Source organism: Salvelinus fontinalis, chromosome 3 (genome assembly GCF_029448725.1).
Source record: "Salvelinus fontinalis isolate EN_2023a chromosome 3, ASM2944872v1, whole genome shotgun sequence".
NCBI classification, from domain to species: Eukaryota; Metazoa; Chordata; class Actinopteri; order Salmoniformes; family Salmonidae; genus Salvelinus; species Salvelinus fontinalis.
In genome coordinates, this window is record NC_074667.1 from 37,190,056 (window position 1) to 37,208,661 (window position 18,606).

General features: G+C 41.0%; 1 protein-coding gene across 9 annotated transcripts in view; it reads left to right on the plus strand.

Moving 5' to 3' along the window:
* LOC129846866 (leucine-rich repeat neuronal protein 1-like) overlaps positions 1-18,606 on the plus strand; it is a 38,801-nt gene that overhangs the window by 13,872 nt on the left and 6,323 nt on the right. For 4 of the 9 annotated variants that reach the window (XM_055914657.1, XM_055914647.1, XM_055914675.1 and 1 more), the window contains 3 exons: positions 17,050-17,290; positions 18,056-18,192; positions 18,510-18,577. The exons of 2 other annotated variants lie outside the window; for them this stretch is intronic. The gene's annotated coding sequence lies outside the window, so the exon portion shown is untranslated. Of the gene's footprint in view, positions 1-9,244; positions 15,543-17,049; positions 17,291-18,055; positions 18,193-18,509; positions 18,578-18,606 lie in introns of those variants that run through there. 3 more of the 9 variants (XM_055914697.1, XM_055914666.1, XM_055914683.1) reach the window with 3 other exon arrangements.

Genomic DNA, 18,606 nt, shown 5'->3' on the forward strand with positions numbered 1-18,606 from the left:
ACTACGTCATCACACTCAGCCTTCTATCCGCAACAAGTCAATTTGATGGAAGCATCTCTGGTGGGAAAATGGGCATATTGTTTTTATGAGGATTTTTTAATATTCACATGAAAATCTGTCACTAATTGGATTGAAACCTAGCTACTGAGAGTGTTAAATCAACACTGAAAGTGTTGAGTCTGTGGACCCATATAGACACCAGAAGAGTGTTAAATTAACACACTTCTTAGGGTAAAGCCTTATTCACATATTTTCCAGTGCCGTGCCTTTCAAATACATTGTAGAGTTACCAGCCATGACTGTATTTGTTAGTGACAGAGGCATGGTTGTTGCGTTCCTCCGTTTTCAGTCTTATGGACTTCACTAAGTGAGATCCCTAAGCACATATGTTATTATTTTTTATTATTATTTAACCCAATACCGTATGTATTTCATAAGGCTATATTTTGAGGCCCAGTTTTACTCCAGTACAGGGGCCTGAAACTCATACACATCACTTTGAACTAAAACCACACCCATCATATTTCTCAGCATGCTCTATTGCAGGTTGAGTTTTAGAATTGTTTGTTTCAATATCTATGTTTGTGCATTGATTGATTGATTAATCTTATGCTACACAAAGATAAATAGAATGCATTTTTCTAAACTAATCCAATCAGTTAGTTACACTTTTTGCACCTATTACTGAATTGTTTGTTCCAGTTTAAATCTCGTAGGTAGTTTCCTCTCAATGATCCAAAATCTGGTGGTCATTCTGAGTGCAGGTTGCAGGTGAATACAAGTTCCAACCCTGGCCACTTTCACAGGAACAGGAATATCAGTCTATTGGTTACTTATGTGGAAGAGTTTCACTCAAACCAGAGGAAATGGAAATATATTTTACTTTAGTGAGTAAGGCTGTGACAGAGAGCACACCCCAAAAAACTTGTGGATTGACTGAAGGATTACCATCAGAATGTGGATAGTTTGTAGGATTTGAAGTGATACGTTTTTTCCATCCAGGATTAAACAGCATTTAGCCACCACATCTGAAAGCAGCAGAGCTGAGAGGAAAGGGTCCTGTCAACAGTGCCTAGTGCTGCTGTGTCAGTGTGAGCAACGTCTGTTCCCCTCATTCAGAACACTCTGTGGGTTGGGGAGATGTAATTTTGCTTAGTGTGACAACTTTCATTACACTTACCACTGACAGTCAGAGTGTTCTGTTTTCAGGCCCCAATGGACAGCTTGGTAGTCTCTCAGGGCTTTGATGATTAGAGAGGGCACCTCTGGCCTTGTTTACCTCCAGTTTCCATGGGAGGTGTCTAGGGCTGTGGCGGTCATGACATTTTGTGAGCCGGTGATTGTCAAGCAAATAACTGCCGGTCTCACAGTAATTGACCGGAAATGAACATAAACACGTTCTCCTGGCTTTCACACATAGCCTACTAGCCACTGATGCAGACCTTTGGAACATCCTACATTTTAAAAAGTCTAAAAATCCATTTAATATAGCCTACACCATCACAATAAATCCATTATTTGTTTCAGACAGGTCTAAAGAAACATGATATGAAGAAAATGTAGTCTATTTCAGAAGAGCAGAATAGCATACTCTGAGTTTTCCTTATGTTAGGCCCTGATATGGCTATGGGCTACACTAGTTCATTTAGCAGACAAGATTTGCTTAGAATTCCGTGGCATTATTTTTTTATTATTTTATATTATAAAGAATACAATTGAACATAGCTGAATGAAATAGAAATAATATATTCCCCAAATGATTTCCAAGGAAGTTAGTTAGAAGTTAGAATAGCATGCGGTTTATCTGTGTTAAGCAGTTAACAAAGAAACAGGTCCACCTATATGCTTGATTTAGAGCTATTTATTCAACTTTAGTTGTGACACAAGTTGGGCTATATGTTTTTCATTTTTAATTCATTCTAAGGCTGCATGATGCGACTCTAATTATGCATGAAAGGCATGAGCTCTGATTTTGTTTCTTGTGCAGGCTGCACACACTTCATCAGTCTCTCATTCACAATTTGACAGGCACTTGATAATATACTCACCAGGCCTCGAATTTACCGGCATCATCCCCCTTGTGTGGCCGTAGTGCCCCCTAAAAAATCCATTCCTTTTGCAGCCAAAGTGGCCGTTGTGTCCTTGGGCTGAATATAATAATTATAATTCCCTTCTATCCCCGGCTGCTGTGCTCCGAAGCACACTCACTCACATTGCAAAATTGAAGATGTTAGAAGAATGTTCCACATTTTGCCAACTTTTCGTCCGCCAACAAGATGAGTAGGCCTAACGAACAGCAAAAGCACTAGCCTATGTCAATCTACTATCCCCCATACTAGAAAAAATTACCTATTCTATTGGTCAACTTGTCCTTCTGTGCAATAAATAAATATTCCAAACATTCTCTGGGACACTTGTGGGATGCTACAGTTGAAGTCGGAAGATTACATACACTTAGGTTGGAGTCATTAAAACTCGTTTTTCAACCACTCCACAAATTTCTTGTTAACAAACTATAGTTTTGGCATGTTGGTTAGGACATTTACTTTGTGCATGACACAAGTCATTTTTCCAACAATTGTTTACAGACAGATTATTCCACATATAATTCACTGTATCACAATTCCTGTGGGTCAGACGTTTACATACACTAAGTTGATTGTGCCTTTAAACAGCTTGGAAAATTCCAAAAAATTATGTCATGTCTTTAGAAGCTTCTGATAGGCTAATTGACATCATTTGAGTCAGTTGGATGTGTACCTGTGGATGTATTTCAAGGCCTACCTTCAAACTCAGTGCCTCTTTGCTTGACATTATGGGAAAATCAAAAGAAATCAGCCAAGACCTCGTAAAAAAAATTGTAGACCTCCACAAGTCTGGTTCATCCTTGGGAGCAATTTCCAAATGCCTGAAGGTACCACGTTCATCTGTACAAACAATAGAACGCAAGTACAAACACCATGGGACCACGCAGCCGTCATACCGCTCAGGAAAGAGATGCGTTTTGTCTCCTAGAGATGAACGTACTTTGGTGCGAAAAGTGCAAATCAATCCCAGAACAACAGCAAAGGACCTTGTGAAGATGCTGGAGGAAACAGGTACAGAAATCTCTATATCCATAGTAAAACGAGTCCTATATCGACACAACCTGAAAGGCCACTCAGCAAGGAAGAAGTCACTGCTCGAAAACCTCCATAGAAAAGCCAGACTACGGTTTGCAACTGCACATGGGGACAAAGATTGTACTTTTTGGAGAAATGTCCTCTCGTCTGATGAAACAAAAAGATAACTGTTTGGCTATAATGACCATCGTTATGTTTGGAGGAAAAAGGGGGAGGCTTGCAAGCCCGAAGACCACCATCCCAACCGTGAAGAACAGGGCTGGCAGCATCCTGTTGTGGGGGTGCTTCGCAAAATAGATGGCATCATAAGGGAGGAAAATTACGTAGATACATTGAAGCAAAATCTCAAGACATCAGTCAGGAAGTTAAAGCTTGGTCGCAAATGGGTCTTCCAAATGGACAATGACCCCAAGCATCCAAAGTTGTGGCAAAATGGCTTAAGGACAACAAAGTCAAGGTATTGGAGTGGCCATCACAAAGCCCTGACCTCAATCCCATAGAGAATTTGTGGGCAGAACTGAAAAAGCGTGTGCGAGCAAATGAGGCCTACAAACCTGACTCAGTTACACCAGCTCTGTCAGGAGGAATGGGACAAAATTCACCCAACATATTGTGGGAAGCTTGTGGAAGGCTACCCGAAACATTTGACACAAGTTAACCTTTCACGGGTCTCTACCCCGGGTCCGGGAGCACTCCCCACCCCCCCCCCCCCACCCACCCCCCACACTGAGTAGCATCGCTAGCATAGCGTCACAATTAAATAGTAGCATCTAAATATCATTAAATCACAAGTCCAAGACACCTAATGAAAGATACAGATCTTGTGAATAAAGCCACCATTTCAGATTTTTTAAATGTTTTACAGGGAAGACAAAATATGTAAATCTATTAGCTAACCACGGTAGCAAAAGACACCATTTTTCTTTGTCCACCATTTTTTCTCAACACCAGTAGCTATCACCAATTCGACCAAATAAAGATATTGATAGCCACTAACCAAGAAAAAACCTCATCAGATGACAGTCTGATAACATATTTATGGTATAGGATAGGTTTTGTTAGAAAAATGTGCATATTTCAGGTATAAATCATAGTTTACAATTGCACCCACAATCACAACTCGACTAGAAAAAATACAGAGCAACGTGTATTACCTAATTACTAATCATAAAACATTTCGTAAAAATACACAGCGTACACTAATTGAAAGACACAGATCCTGTGAATCCAGACAATATTTCAGATTTTCTAAGTGTCTTACAGCGAAAACACAATAAATCGTTATATTAGCATACCACATGTGCAAACGTTACCAGAGCATTGATTCTAGCCAAAGAGAGCGATAACGTAATCATCGCCAAAATGTATTAATATTTTTCACTAACCTTCTCAGAATTCTTCAGATGACACTCCTGTAACATCATATTACAACATACATATAGAGTTTGTTCGAAAATGTGCATATTTAGCCACCAAAATCATGGTTAGACAATGAGAAAAGTTGCCCAGCTGGTCAGAAAATGTTGTGCGCCATATTAGACAGTGATCTAGTCTTATACATAAATACTCATAAACTTGACTAAAAAATACAGGGTGGACAGCGATTGATAGACAATTTAATTCTTAATACAATCGCTGAATTACATTTTTTAAATTATCCTTACTTTTCAATACAGGTTGCGCCAAGCGAAGCTACACCTAACAAAATGGCGGCATAAGCGTTTCACATTTTTCGATTATATATATATAATATTTAACGATTTATCATCTTAAATATTTCTTACTATGAAGTGATCTTCCATCAGAATCTTGGGCAATGTATCCTTTCTTGGGTCTAATCTTCTTTTGGTCGAAAGATGTCCTCTTGTCTGTCGAAATGCCCACTAACGTTCGACCGGGACCCCGAAACGTGCCCGGCGCTTCAAAGTGCACAACAAAGCAATGCCTCAAAATCGCACTAAACGGATATAAATTGCTATAAAACGGTTCAAATTAACTACCTTATGATGTTGTTAACACCTATAACGAGTAAAAACATGACCGGAGAAATATTACTGGCTAAACAACAGGTTGGAAGAAGGCGAGTCCGACGTCCTTCGTGCGTCAGGCGCAGGCAGCCAAAGGAAGTTACTTCCGGTATTTGGTGATTTATAGAGGCCATGATTGCGCAATCGACTCCATTCAAAGCGTCATCACGTACTGACATCCAGGGGAAGACGTAAGAAGTGTCTGTTTCTCCATAGCATTTACACGGACCTTTAAACCGACCTGGGATCAGGGGCCAAGATGTCTGAAATCTGACTCCCTGTCGTGAACAGTGCTGTAGAAGGAGTTCTGTTCCACTCAGAGACATAATTCAAACGGCTATAGAAACTAGAGAGTGTTTTCTATCCAATAATAATAATAATATGCATATTGTACGAGCAAGAATTGAGTACTAGGCAGTTTAATCTGTAGAGCAAATTATGCTAATGGGAAACAGCACCCCCTATAGTCGCAAGAAGTTAAACAATTTAAAGGCAATGATACCAAATGCTAATTGAGTGTATGTAAAATTCTTACCCACTGGGAATGTGATGAAAGAAATAAAAGCTGAAATAAATCATTTTCTCTACTATTATTCTGATATTTCACATTCTTAAAATAAAGTGGTTTTCCTAACTGACCTAAGACAGGGAATTTTTACTAGGATTAAATGTCAGGAATTGTGAAACTGAGTTTGGCTAAGGTGTATGTAAACTTCCGACTTCAACTGTATATATTCCAAATGAATACAACCACTCGCATCAAAACAACTTTTAAAAGCAATGAGGCTGATGCAACAGATCAGAACGTTTAGCTTAAAATGTTGATAAACTATTAGGCTATTTGTTCACATTATACATGCAGCAATGTGCACACAACAGTAGGCTGTAAGCGTGAACGTTCCCAAATGCAATCAATTATCGGGAAAACACTTCTCAAAAGTGACCGCAAATGCGATTATAAATGTAATGCTTTATTATAAAGGTGCATTTTTATGGTGAAAATGATCTTCCCCAAACTTGAAACTCACGCGCCGCCTATGATTGCCAGTTAGGCTCTACAACGGTTGTAAAGCGGATTAATGTGCTTAATTTTAAGAAGTTCTTTGGCCACTTTAGTTGTGATACAAACCTTATCAAAACATATTGGCCTATGGACTAAGCTACATGAGGTGTGTGTGTCACGTTCCTGACCTGTTTTCTCTTGTTTTATATGTCTTTATTGGTCAGGGCGTGAGTGTTGGGTGGGCAGTCTATGTTTTCTATTTCTATGTGGGGTTTTGTGTTCGGCCTGGTATGATTCTCAATTAGAGACAGGTGTGTATCGTTTGTCTCTGATTGAGAGTCATACTAAGGCAGCCAGGGTTTCACTGGTGTTTTGTGGGTGTTTGTTTCCTGTGTTAGCGTTTGGGCCACACAGGACTGTTGCAGGTTAGTCACGTTTGTTGTTTTTGTTAATTTGTAGTGTTTGTTGGTTTGCCATTAAAATCATGAATACCTCCTACTCCGCATCTTGGTCCGATCCATGCTCCTCCTCGTCTGAGGAGGAGAACGACTACGACAACCTTTACAGTGTGACTGATCTGAAAAAATTGCAAAAAAAGTAATGCACTGTTTCTTGTCTTACTGCACATGCTGGGTGTCATTCACAAGTGATAATACATCAGTCACAACTGATAGGCTAATATTGGCACCCATCAGACTATTCTTAATTTACTGTTGTCTTTACATATGCTAAGTAATATATGTGTGAAATTAGTTTTGATTTAGAATGGAACATTATCAGTCACCTGTCTCGGTAACAGGGGCATGGGTAAAAAACATACATGTCATCTATGCACCTAAATTGTGAATGGAGGATACTTTTCCCATTGTTCATTTTCATGCCAGCCAGGTAGGCCAGTCTCCTGTTGTAAGGCAAAGCAATGTGATTCATGTTAAGAAAGTTGATAAATAAATATAGTAGGCCTAGCCTATAGAAAGCTGATTGGATCCTTCTTTTTTAATAGAGGCCATCAAAACTCTGTTTTCTCAAGCAATTGCATAGACTATAGAAATAGGGCGCAGTACACGCTGACACGGTTTGCTAGGTGCATGGTGTTTCCTCTGACGTATTGGTGCGGCTGGCTTCCGGGTTAAGTGGGCATTGTGTCAAGAAGCAGTGTGGCTTGGTTGGGTTGTGTTTCGGAGGACGCACGGCTCTCGACCTTCGCCTCTCCCAAGTCCGTATGGGAGTTGCAGCGATGAGACAAGACTGTAGCTACCAATTGGATATCATGAAAAAGGGGTAAAAGTAACAACAACAAAAGTAAGCCAAAAAAATGTAAATAGAAATATGGCACAACATGAGCTCACGGGCTCTCATGAAGTGTTTGATTAGATTTTCGAAAACATTTGCATTGATACCAGAGTGATTAGAGGGACAATAGAGTGCTGAGTACCAGGCAGTAAGCAAGTTTGGTAGGCTACGAATGACCATCAGCAGCATCAGAGCTTGGAGAAGCCCAGTTACCAGTGACCGTGACTAAACGGTCACATGGAATTTGACTGCGGTCATGACTTATGACTGCCGGTGTGGCGGCAAAACGGTCACCGAAACAGCCCTAGAGGTGACCTGTCATTATCAATCCCCCCCCCCACACACGCACACGCATGAACACACACACTGTGGTAGCGTTCTGTCAGACCGGATACATCCCCCCCACAGAGCTGCCAGCCATCCAGGAGCCTGGTGCCAGGTGTCTGAGTTTTATGGCCTCAGCGTGAAAACAGCGATTACCTCGCCTGTCTCCTCCAATTTAAGCGAAGAGAGAGGGAAGGAGCGAGGAAGAGAGATGAGGGGAGAGAGAGACAAAAAAAGAGAGACAAAAAAGTAGATTGCCTGATAGATGGCCGGATATAAAAGATGCAGTGTATAGACAGATCGATAGATACAGTTGAAGTCGGAAGTTTACATACACCTTAGCCAAATACATTTAAACTCAGTTTTTCACAATTCCTGACATTTAATCCGAGTAAAATTTCCCTGTTTTAGGTCAGTTAGGATCTCCACTTTATTTTAAGAATGTGAAATGTCAGAACAATAGTAGAGAATGATTTATGTCAGCTTTTATTTCTTTCATCACATTCCCAATGGGCCAGAAGTTAACATACACTCAATTACTATTTGGTAGCATTGCCTTTAAATTCTTTAACTTGGGTCAAACGTTTTAGGTAGCCTTCCACAAGCTTCCCACAATATGTTGGGTGACTTTTGGCCCATTCCTCCTGACAGAGCTGGTGTAACTGAGTCAGGTTTGTAGGTCTCCTTGCTTGCACACGCTTTTTCAGTTCTGCCCACAAATTTTCTATACGATTGAGGTCAGGGCTTTCTGATCGCCACTCCAATACCCTGATTTTGTTGTCCTTAAGCCATTTTCCCACAACTTTGGAAGTATGCTTGGGGTCATTGTCCATTTGGTAGACCCATTTGTGACCAAGCTTTAACTTCCTGACTGATGTCTTGAGATGTTGCTTCAATATATCCACATAATTTTCCTCCCTCATGATGCCATCTATTTTGTGAAGTGCACTAGTCCCTCCTGCAGCAAAGCACCCCCACAACATGATGCTGCCACCCCCGTGCTTCACGGTTGGGATGGTGTTCTTCGGCTTGCAAGCCTCCCCCTTTTTACTCCAAACATAACGATGGTCATTATAGCCAAACGGTTCTATTTTTGTTTCATCAGACGAGAGGACATTTCTCCAAAAAGTACAATCTTTGTCCCCAATATGCAGTTGCAAACCGTAGTCTGGCTTTTTTATGGCAATTTTGGAGCAGTGTCGATATAGGACTCATTTTACTGTGGATATAGATACTTTTGTAGCTGTTTCCTCCAGCATCTTCACAAAGTCCTTTGCTTGTTCTGGGATTGATTTGCACTCTTCGCACCAAAGTACGTTCATCTCTAGGAGACAGAACGTGTCTCCTTCCTGAGCAGTATGACAGCTACGTGGTCCCATGGTGTTTATACTTGCGTACTATTGTTGGTACAGATGAACGCGGTACCTTCAGGCATTTGGAAATTGCTCCCAAGGATGAACCAGACTTGTGGAGGTCTACAAAAAAAATTCTGAGGTCTTGGCTGATTTCTTTTGATTTTCCTATGATGTCAAGCAAAGAGGCATTGAATTTGAAGGTAGGCCTTGAAATACATCCACAGGTACACCTCCAATTGACTCAAATGATGTCAATTAGCCTATCAGAAGCTTCTAAAGCCATGACATAATTGTCTGGAATTTTCCAAGCTGTTTAAAGGCACAGTCAACTTAGTGTATTTAAACTTCTGACCCACTGGAATTGTGATACAGTATAATAATCTGTCTGTAAGCAATTGTTTGAAAAATGACTTGTGTCATGCACAAAGTAGATGTCCTAACCAACTTGCCAAAACTATAGTTTGTTAACAAAAAATTTGTGGAGTGGTTAAAAAACGAGTTTTTTAATGACTCCAGCCTAAGTGTATGTAAACTTCGGACTTCAACTGAAGGTGCATAGATAGATAGATGGGTAGGTAGATAGGTAGATGAATAGATGGTTAGATAGGTTGATGGATGGATAGAGGGGGAGAGATGACTTTCAGATCTATATATTGTCCATTCCCAGGCCCTGAGCCTGGATATAAAGCCCCGATGTTTCAGTTCAGTCACAGTAAATGAATCACTGAGATGGCTCTCTGTATGCCCGGGGCATTTTACTTGAATGATGATATGGATCATCATGGCTATTGGAACAGTATCTAAGAGGTATGGGAGTTTTCTCACGGTAACAGCCATAAAAATAGGATACTCACCAGATAATGGATACTCTAATGGACTTCACATCATATATTGTATCCAGTATACAGTACTGAACCTTGTTTCTCCCACACTGACTAGAAAAACGAATTGAGAATTTGTACTGGCAGATAGGCCTTTGATCAGGCGTTTGGTTATGGATATGTAGATTCCATGTTGTGATCATTGTTAAAATATGCAGACATGAAACAATGGGACTGACATTCTGTTATATTTATAAATACCTCACCTGCAATATGCTGAATCAAAGCTGTGAGTTCCTGTCAGTCACACATCCTTGTGCTCTGTGTTTCTGCCAGATTTGCGCTGAATGTAGATGAGAAATCACACATGAAAGAAAAGAGAGAAATCAAACAAAACCTGTTCTATGTTAATATTGAAACTCAGAGACAGGGTTTTGATGTGTAAACACACAGACACACCATTTCAGGCTGTGCGGAGTGTGTTTTTGAGGATTAATGTGTTATTTTATGAGTATCTGACTTAGACTGGAGGCTGAGGAACACTGGGGTTTATTCTCAGTGTAGGGGCTGCAGGACCCAGAGAACACAGGACCAGGAGAGTTATGGAAGACTGATTATTCCTCCAGGTTGAAGAGATATATTGCCGTCCTCAGCTGTAATATCTTCACACACGCACACCCACTTGAATCCTGCCTGAACAGATACAAAGTGTTTCACCTTGCCTAAAAGGCTGGGATTTAATCATCCTTTTCCCCCAGTATTGAAAATAAATTAGCCTGGATAGAGATGGATTTGTGTCAGGTTTTGGCCAGGACTGTTCAGGTTTTGGTCACTAGATGTCCCCATTGCACCTTTTTTGTACCTTTTGTTTTTCCTTGCTCTAATTATTGTTTGCACCTGTGTGTCGTTCCCTTGTTAGTATTTAAACCCTGTGTGTTCCTCAGTTCCTTGCTCAGTGTTTGTATGTTAGCACCCAGCCCCAGCCTGGTTCTGAACATATGATTCTCTTATTGGATTTTCCAGAGGTTCTCTGGTTTAGTTCTTGTGTATTTTTTTTGAGTAGTCTTTTGAGGTTTGTTTTTCCCTGCTGTTTTTACCACTTTGGAGTTTCTTTGTATTTTGGAGGATATCCATTTTGTGCTTCTTGGCTTTATGTTTGGACATTGTGGATTTAGATTCTTTGCCTGAAGATTTTGTTCTTTAATTAAACCACCATCTCTAGTACTGCTGTGTCTGCCTCATCTTCTGGGTTCTGACGATTATTAGTGACTGTTTCTCGCACCGGGTCCTGACAGATTTGGTTTCATTTGTGAGAAAAATTCTGATATGCTCAAATGGATAGGCGTTACTAGGGCCTGCTCTGTGCTCATCACTGTCATATCTGTTTATGATAATGCAGTGTTATTTTCCACTGTCACTGATTTGAATATCCCCAGGCAGGGCAGACAGAGAAGAGGCATAGTCATAGATCATGTGCAGATCATACTGTACATGGTAGTTCATCCCCATCATACATACATTGACCTGTCACCTGCTGAGAACACTAATCTCACAGCAGCACAGAGGATTTCACCACTACAGTGGAAATACCCTTATCACTGACAGCACCAAACTGATATAGGAAAAACATATTTCCCCCTTGACAGGCCTTACGATCCCATATTGACTGTTTAAATGGAGAGGAAGAATAAACTGCTGTGTTTCATTTCCATAATTAGGCCTCATAAATGTGTTGGGGAAAGGGGAGGCCGCAGCAGTGCCAGTGGCTCATCTGAAATAGATGTGAGGCGCTAGCACGGTGGCGGTGAAGGGCTCCTGAATGCTCCCTGTCCTCTGGGGCTAGACCTGTCAAACCAGCCCTGCCAGTACCAACACGCTGGCCTCAGCCCTGCCCATCCACCCACATCCATCCCACCACCCTGGGCCCAGCCCGGTGCTGGCAAAGTCACAGCCTAGAGGTTCCAGGCCTCTAATTGATTTCTACCTACCTGTGTTCCCGGTGCTTTCCAGAGACATGTCTCGAAAATTGAGTCTCCCTTTAAAACGACGTCGAGCCAAGCATTTTTCCTCTCTCTAGCCCGCCCTGGTTGTGTAAGTAATGTGCCCACAGTCAGATCAACGAGCACTGGCTGCTGCTGCCACACCAAAAGGATCTTCCTCTGTCACTGTGCCGGCCCGGTAGCATAGGCAGATATTCCCCTGGGAGAGAGTAACATGCAGGTAATCTCTGAAGAGACAGACACAGAATACTGTTCATCAGAGTGGCCGAGTTCATATCCACAATACACCTCTGATAGGAACAAATATACATATCAAATATGCATCATACATTTAGGCTACCACTCTCTAATCTACTAATATACATTCAGTGCCTTCAGAAAGTATTTATACCCCTTGACTTATTGCACATCTTGTTATGTTACAACTTGAATTCAAAATGGATTAATCCGATTTTTTTTTCTCAACCACCTACACACAATACCTAATAATGACAAAATAAAAACAAAACATTTGAGCAATTAAAAAAAAAATTACAATACAGAAATATCCCCACACCCCTGAGTCAATACTTTGTAGAATCACATTTGGCAGCAATTACAGCTGTGAGTCTTTCTGGGTAAGTCTCTAAGAGCTTTCCACACCTGGAATGTGCAACATTTGCCATAATGTTTTCAAAATTGTTTAAGCTCTGTCAAATTGGTTGTCCATCATTGCTAGACAACCATTTACAGGTCTTGCCATTGTTAGGTGCCTCCTAAGAAGAGGTATGTGCAGGAGTCAGGAGCAGGAGAGCAAGGAATTCCAGTTGGCACAGTCGTTTATTATAAGTCCCAACCCGACAACAACAGGTGGGGAAAATCACGAAACACACAGAGGAGAAACCTCTACTCCTAATACAGTACCAACGGTACAATGACTGTGAGGGGGAAAAAAACCTGTGGCGCAAACACGCACCCCTAACAGAGCTAACACAGCAAAATAATCCCACACAAAGACTAGCAGGCAGTGGAGGTTAATAAACCACCAAAATTAACTAATCAGACACAGGTGATAACAAAAATAGACAGACACAAACGAAAAGGGAAAATGGATCAGTGGCAGCTAGTAGGCCTGCGACGACGACCGCCAAGCACCGCCCGAACAGGGAGAGGAGCCACCTTCGGTGGAAGTCGTGACAGCCATAGATTTTCTATGAGATTTAAGTCAAAACTGTAACTCAGCCACTCAGGAACATGCAGTATCTTCTTGGTAAGCAACTCCAGTATAGATTTGGCCTTGTGTTTTAGGTTATTGTTCTGCTGAAAGTTGAATTCATCTCCTAGTGTCTGGTGGAAAGCAGGATTTTGCCTGTACTTAGCTCCTTTCCATTTATTTTTTATCCTGAAAAACTCCCCAGTCCTTAACGATTACAAGCATACCCATAACGTGATGCAGCCACCACTATGCTTGAAAATATGGAGAGTGGTACTTAATAATGTGATGTCTTGGATTTGCCCCAAACATAACACTTTGTATTCAGGACAAAAAGTGAATTGCATTGCCACATGTTTTGCAGTGTTACTTTAGTGACTTGTTGCTAACAGGATGCATGTTTTGGAGTATTTGTATTCTGTACAGGCTTCCTTCTTTTTACTCGGTCTACTAGGTTAGTATTGTGGCATAACTACAATGTTGTTGTAGTTACTCCTATCACAGCCATCAAACTCTGAAACTGTTTTAAAGTCACCATTGGCCTCATGGTGAAATCCCTGAGTGATTTCTTCCTCTCCAACAACTGAGTTAGGAAGGATGCCTGTATCTTTGTAGTGACTGGGTGTATTGATACACCATTCAAAGTGTAATTAATAACTTCCCCATGCACAAAGGGATATTCAATGTCTGCTTTTTTTGCCCATCTACCAATAGGTGCCCATCTTTGCGAGGCATTGGAAAACCTTACTGGTCTTTGTGGTTGAATCTGTGTTTGAAATTCACTGCTCGGCAAAGGGACCTTACAGATAATTGTATGTGTGGGGTACAGCGATGTGAGAGTCCTTCAAATATCATGTTAAAAAATAGTCCATGCAACTTATTATGTTACTTGCTAAGCACATTTTTACTCCTGAACATATTTAGGCTTGCCTAAATACTTATTGACTCAAGACATTCCAGCCTTTCATTTTTTATTAATTTGTACAAATTTCGAAAAACATAGTTACACTTTGACATTATGGGATATTGTGTGTAGGCGAGTGATAAAAAAATCTACATGTAATCAATTTTACATTCAGGCTGTAACACAACAAATGTGTAAAAAGTCAAGGGGTGTGAATACTTTCTGAAGGCACTGGATACATTGATATGCATTACAATTCTGGACCATAATCTTTTACATTTTCTGAACAACAAGACAGGTCTTCTGTACACAAATATAGTGAGCCATATGCACACAATGTGTATTCAATACAAATTCAATACAATGTGAACTCAGATTTTATAGGCTTATTGTTGGATGTGTAGTATGATTTATAACATACTCGTGTTCTTTCACCCTTCACTCACCCAGCTGTTAGAACAGCAGGACTAGTACATGTCACAGTTCATGTATGTAGTATGCTCCTTATTTGATATAAAAAGGAGGAGAATTAGGAGGACACCGATATGATTAATTACTTTACTGAAATCTCTGACTCACTTTCATTTTTTCTAGCTTTTGTTCATCAGAGGTAACCTGCCACCAACAGGCCAGAGCAGTCAGGTTGATTGACATTCTGACTGATTAACTTGAAAACTAAGTGTTTGCTTTTTTCACCTGTTTTTGGCGGAGTAAAAGCTCATTAAAAGACAGAAACTAACCTCTGCACAATAGCACAGCAACAATAATAATTTCAGAGATGTATTCTACCCTGTTAGGCATATCAAATTAGTCCCCAAGAAGTCTGCAGGCTGGTGCTGTGTAGGCTGGGTGATATCTCCAGTCTAACCCTCTGCTGAGAAACTATACAGAATGTCAGGTATTTCAGTCCAAACATAGAACCAGACCTGGGCTCAAATACTATTTGAAATCTTTCAAATATTTTAAACATTTGCTGTTTGGGTGGGATTTTTACTTTTGGGACTTGTCTATTGTTTCCATTGAAACAGGCAAGGTCAATCAAACACAGCTAAAATATTCAAAATGATTTCAAATAGTATTTGAAACCAGGTCTGCACAAAACCTGGTGTGCATGTATTTGACTTGCTCATAAATGTATTCTAACATACCGGTGTGACTGTTTATTTTCACTTTGTCAGCAGCAAACTAAATATATTACTCTCAGTTTCACAGAAATGTTGCGCTGTCAGTAGCCTATTTAGCAGATATGAATTTGTTATTCATGCTGTTATTTAGGTTAAAACCCAGCTAGCACATTAGGTTCCTTGGAAGTTGTGGAAACTTATGTTTTTTCCTATGGTGTGGGAATGAAGCCATATAGTTCCTGACCGGTAAAACGGAAAGTTTTTAAACCTCCTGAGAACAGACGTTAAAATTCCGCCTGGACACGCCATCATGAGGCCTCAAATAGTGACCCGAGTTACTTCCCTGACGACACAGACGGCTTCATCAACAACAACAGGTAATGTGTGTTACATGGAAAGTTGTAATAAAAAATACCCGGCTTGATAAACTACACTGAACAAAAAATATGAACGCAACATGTAAAGTGTTGTTTCATGAGCTGAAATAAAAGTTCCCAGAAATGTTCCATATGCACAAAAAGCTTATTTCTCTCAAATTTATGCATAAACTTGTTTACATCCCTGACAGGCATATCAAGAAGCAGATTAAACAGCATGTTAAGAACACAGGTGCACCTTATGCTGGGGACAATAAAAGGCCACTCTAAAATGTGCAGTTTTGTCACACAACACAATGCCACAGTGCCACTGCATGCCGACAGCAGGAATGCCCACCAGAGCTGTTGCCGGAGAACTGAATGTTAATTTCTCTACCATACGCCTCCAACGTTGTTTTAGAGAATTTGGCAGTGCGTCCAACCAGCCTAATAACCGCAGCTCACGTATAACCACCCCAGCCCAGGACCTCCACATCCGGCTTCTTCAGCTGCGGGATCGTCTGAGACCAGCCACTCAGACAGCTGATGAAACTGTGGGTTTGACTTCAGTGGGCCAATGCTCATCTTCTATGGTCACTGGCACGCTGGAGAAGTGTGCTCTTCACGGATTAATCTCGGTTTCAACTGTACCGGGCAGATGGCAGACCACGTGTATGGCATCGTGTGGACGAGCGGTTTTCTGATGTCAGCGTTGTGAACAGAGTGCCCCATGGTGGTGGGGGGGTTATGGTATGGGCAGGCATAAGCTACGAACAATGAACACAATTGCATTTTATCGATGGCAATTTGAATGCACAGAGATACCGTGACGAGATCCCAAAGCCCATTGTCGTTCCAGTCATCCACCACCATCACCTCATGTTTCAGCATGATAATGCACAGCCCCATGTCGCAAGGATCTGTACACCATTCCTAGAAGCTGAAAATGTCCCAGTTCTTCCATGGCCTGCATATTTACCAAACATGTCACTCATTGAGTGTGTTTGGGATGTTCTGGATTGACGTGTACAACAGCGTGTTCCAGTTCTCGTCAATATCCAGCAACTTCGTACAGCCATTAAAGAGGAGTGTGACAACATTCCACAGGCCACAATTTACAGCCTGATCAACTCTATACGAAGGAGATGTGTCACGTTGCATTAGGCAAATGGTGATCACACCAGATACTGACTGGTTTTCTGATCCACCCCCCCTACTTTTTTTTAAGGTATCTGTGACCAACAGATGCATATCTATATTCCCAGTCATGTGAAATCCATAGATTAGGGCCTAATTTATTTATTTAAATTGACTGATTTCCTTAAATGAACTGTAACTCAGTAAAATCTTTGAAATTGTTGCATGTTGTGTTTATATGTTTGTTCAGTACAGTAGGCTAATTCCCCAGCCAAGCAGATACAACTGGTAGTCGTTTTTGTTGTGAAGTGCATTAGCAAAAAGCTTGGTCCTTTCTTTAGAACAAAATGCAATTTACCACTTGACTGTCTATTATATCACCCTGTCACAGGCCCTCCCAGTCAACACCACCTCATAAGACGGCCTGCTGCAGTTGTCCAGTTTGCAGCCGAACATGCATCATAGAGAAGACCAGCAAGAGAGCCCTCATCAGCATCATGCAGACATGCCCTTGCTGTGAGCATCACTATGAATGGAACAGTCAGTCACATGTTGGCAAGTATCCGGCCAGCAACCTTCACCTGTCAGCGGCAACGGCTTTCCCCAGCTCATCATTTGTACAAATACAGAAGGTAGCCCACTTCTGTCACGCCCTGGCCTTAGTAGTCTTTGTTTTCTTAATTATTTTAGTTAGGTCAGGGTGTGACATGGGGAATGTATGTGTTTTTGTAGTGTCTAGGGTGGTTGTAAAGTTTAGGGGGTTTATTAGAGTAGTTGGGTTTAAGTTTAGTATAGAAGTCTAGCTGTGTCTATGGTTGAGTGTAGGTATCTAGGAAAGTCTATGGTTGCCTGAATTGGGTCTCAATTAGAGACAGCTGGTTATTGTTGTCTCTGATTGGGAGCCATATTTAAGGCAACCATAGGCTTTAGCTGTTTGTGGGGAATTGTCTATGTTGAACGTAAGTAGCTTGTGTGTGCACTTTCGTTTGTAGCTTCACGGTTGTTTTGTATAAGTGTTTCGTTTCGTGTTCATCTTCAAAATAAAGAGAAGATGTATTTTGCACACGCTGCGCCTTGGTCCACATTCTCTAAAGAAGACGATCGTGACAACTACATTACTTTTATACATTTTATAACCAAATTATGAAACCTAATTGATATAAACTGATATTATTTGTTGCTTATTTTCTACTTCTTAAATGCATGTAGTGTCCAGAGCATAACCTAGCCTGGTGGAACCAGCCTGATCGGTGTGTTCAGCATTCTATTTGAATTCACATGTTATGATATTGAAGTGAAATAGAAAGGTGAATGCAGCAATCAGGTTGGTTCCACCAGGTGATTCATAACCACCATTGATAATGTCATCAATGTTCTGTGTGTGTGTGACTGACCAGTATCTTTGAGGGGCCAGGAGCTGATGATCTACTCTCCCATGCCTGACGACCATCATTGGGGCTCTGGCAAAGACCTCACCTCCAGCCTCACCTCTTACCTGCTCACCAATGGTCGTCGATGGGGAGACCAGAATTAGGTAGGTTTAGTCTGACCTGTTCAAACTTCAACATAGTATATTTTTGTTTGTCAGATATCACCTATGCTAACTGCCATTGGTAGTAGAACAGGGACTGTACTGTGTATGTGTTCAGATGCATCTATGGAGCCAGCACTAGAGTCCTGCCCAAATGACAGGCTTGATACTGACGTCTCTGAATGGAGAGAGACCTGGTGCTCAACACATCCACAATGTGTGACTGAAAGTGATTACTAATAATACATTACAGCAGAAATGTCCAGTATTTGTAACACACTTTTCATTCCATGTGTCAATGATTAACCCTATTTCTACAGATGGAGAGGACTGTAAATGTTTTTGCAGATGACAGTCTTGGTGGTTTGATGGGGAGGAACATAATTGGGTAGGTTTTATCTGACCTGTTCAAACTTC